Below are 3,090 nucleotides of genomic sequence, written 5' to 3'. Positions count from 1 at the left end.
GCCCAGCTGATTTTTTGTATTTTTAGTAGAGACGGGGTTTCACCATGTTGACCAGGATGGTCTCAATCTCTTGACCTCGTGATCCACCCGCCTCGGCCTCCCAAAGTACTGGGATTACAGGCGTGAGCCACCGCGCCCGGCCTAATCATATTCATTTCTAAGCTATCACACTCAAGAATAATAGTACAGATCTGTGGAATATGCCAGTATCTACAGTAAAAGAGAAATTATTAGGTCTTTCATATTTTTAGCAACTGTCTTATAGTTCTTTCCCACAAATCTAACAAAGAGTCCTGTGAGTAAAGCAAAACCACAGTAACTTTATGAGGAGTTTACAACGACATGCAGCTATAGGAAAATCTCCATTGAGATAGACCTCAACCAATAGTAATATTATTTATAATAGTAAAAATCTGGAAACAACCTCAATTTTCATCATATAGTAATCATAAATGTATGTAGTATAGTCCCTACAATAAAAAAAAATTCAGAAATGAAAATGAACGAACTGGCAGGGCACGGTGACTCATGCCTGTAATCCAAGCACTTTGGGAGGCCAAGGCGGGTGGATCACAAGGTCAGGAGTTCAAGATCAACCTAACCAATACAGTGAAAACCCGTCTTAAAAAAAAAAAAAAAAGAAAATGAACAAACTAATAAGACATCTGTGAAAAACTAAATTTGCCATCTTTCAACATGGTTAATTCTCAGAAACATGATGTTAAGTGAAACACACACACACACACACACACACACAAACAAAAAAAAACAAAAAAAAACAGAAAAAAGCATGTAGGCCGGGCATGGTGGCTCATGCATGTAATCTCAACACTGTTGAGAGGTTGAGGAGGGATGATCCCTTGAACTCAAGAGTTTGAGACCAGCCTGGGAAACACAGGGAGATCCCATCTCAAGAAAAAAAGAGGTATATGTATTATTTCTATAAAATTTTAAAATATTTGAAGCACAACTATATATTGTTTATAGATTAAAAAGTAAGAAAAGTATTAAAATATTCACAGAAAAAATATAGAAATTTTAAACCCTGAATTCCTCATGGTGTCTACAAAGGAAGGGTGAGGACTAAGCTCAGGGTAAGGGATTCAGGGGCCACAACTATATCTGTAAGTGTTGTTTCTTTAAAAACAAAATCTCTATTTGGGGAAAGAGAAAGAAAAAAAATAAAATCTGAATTAATATGGCACTACACAGCACGATTGTAATAGATGATGAAGTTGGGTGTTGAATACCTGAGTATTCATTATAATATTTTATCTTTTGTATTTTTAAAATACTTTATAAAAAAATTAATAATTAAAAAACAGGCCAGGGCAGTAGCTCACACCTGTAATCCCAGCACTTTGGGAGACCAACGTGGGTGGATCACCTGAGGTCAGGAGTTTGAGACCAGTCTGGCCAACATGGTGAAACCCTGTCTCTACTAAATATACAAATATGAGGTGGGTGTGATGGTGGGTGCCTGTAATCCCAGCTACTTGGAAGGCCAAGGCAGGGAGAATTGTTTGAACCCGGAGGAGGGGGTTGCAGCAAGCCGAGATCGTGCCACTATACTCCAGTCTGGGCAACAGAGCAAGACTCTGTCTCAAAAAACAAACAACAATAACAACAACAACCACAACAAAAAAACCAAGGCAAGGGTGTGGTGGCTCGAAACTGTAATCCCAGCACTTTGGGAGGCCAAGGCAGCCAAATCATTTGAGCCCGGGTGTTTGAGACTAGCCTGGGCAACATGGTGAAACCAGTCCCTATTATAAAAAAAAAATTACCATGTGGCCGTTGAAACAAAATTAATTACAACTACATTTGTTAACCTGGATGTATTTCAAAAGCAATGTTACGTGAAAAAAAAAGTTGCAGTATGGTATATACATTATGATGCTATTTATGATGCTATCTCTTTCAGTTTTAAAATAAAATGACATTCTATATTATTTATGGATTTATACTTACATGGAGACTTACATGGTAAAAATATTTTTCTTTCTTTTTTTATTTTTGAGACAGGGCCTCTAACTGTCACCCAGGCTGGAGTGTAGTGGGCATGATCATAGCTCACTGTAGCCTCGACCACCTGGGCTCAAGCGGTCCTCCCACCTCAGCCTCCTGGAGCAGTTGGGACTACAGGTACGTACCACCATGCTTGGCTATTTTTTTNAAAACATCGAAATAGAGACAGAGTCTCGCTATGTTGTCCAGGCTAGTCTTGAACTCCTGGGCTCAGGGGATGCTCCCACCTCAGCCTCCCAAAGTACTGGGATTACAGGCGTGAGCCACCGCGCCCGGCCTTCTTTTTATTTTTTTAAATTAATTTATTTATTTTTGAGACAGTGTCTCCCTCTGTCGCCTAGGCTGGAGTACAATGGCATGATCTTGGCTCACTGCAACCTCTGCCTCCTGGACTCAAGTGATTCTTATGCCTCAGCCTCCTGAGTAGCTGAGACAACAGGCGCCCACCACCATGCCTGACTAATTTTTGTGTTTATAGTAGAGACGAGGTTTCACCATGTTGGCCAGGTGCTAATTTTATTTTTATTTTGGGTTCTCAGAGATGAGGTAAAGGAAAAAAAATAAAGGCTGGGTGCGGTGGCTTACGCCTGTAATCCCAGCACTTTGGGAGGCTGAGATGGGTGGATCAGCTGAGGTCAGGAGTTCGAGACCAGCCTGGTCAACATGGTGACACCCCATCTCTAAAAAAAAAGAAAATAAAAAATTTTATTTTTATTTTTGTATAGACAGGGGTCTCATCATGTTGCCTAGGCTGGTCTCAAACTCTTAGGCTCGAGGGATTCTCCCACCTCAGCCTCCCAAAGTGCTGGGGTTAAAGGCATGAGTCATGTGCCCAGCCCTCTTTTGTTGTTGTTGTTGGTTTGTTTTGTTGTCTTAAAAATTTTTTTTTTAATGATTGCAAAAGAGTTAGGGCTATATGAATAAACTTATTCCCTATAAAAAGATTTCCAAATTAAAGGGCACAACACATACCAAGATTCAAATCGTTTTTCCTCTGAGAAGCAAGGGAAATGAATAAGATTGTGGAGGGATGCAAAAGAGATTTCCAAATATTTACATTGG

At 39.9% G+C, this 3,090-nt stretch overlaps 1 non-coding gene across 1 annotated transcript; it reads right to left on the bottom strand.

Moving 5' to 3' along the window:
- Positions 1–252: 252 nt before the first annotated feature.
- LOC119471110 lies at positions 253–382 on the bottom strand. Its single transcript, XR_005200105.1, has one exon. It is a non-coding gene; the product is annotated as a small nucleolar RNA SNORA18 (small nucleolar RNA).
- Between the last annotated feature and the right edge of the window lie 2,708 nt (positions 383–3,090).

The sequence above is a fragment of the Cebus imitator genome, unplaced genomic scaffold (assembly GCF_001604975.1).
Source record: "Cebus imitator isolate Cc_AM_T3 unplaced genomic scaffold, Cebus_imitator-1.0 Scaffold50, whole genome shotgun sequence".
Taxonomy (NCBI): Eukaryota; Metazoa; Chordata; class Mammalia; order Primates; family Cebidae; genus Cebus; species Cebus imitator.
The sequence above is the reverse complement of the archived record's forward strand: the minus strand, read 5'-3'. Positions and strand labels throughout refer to the sequence as shown.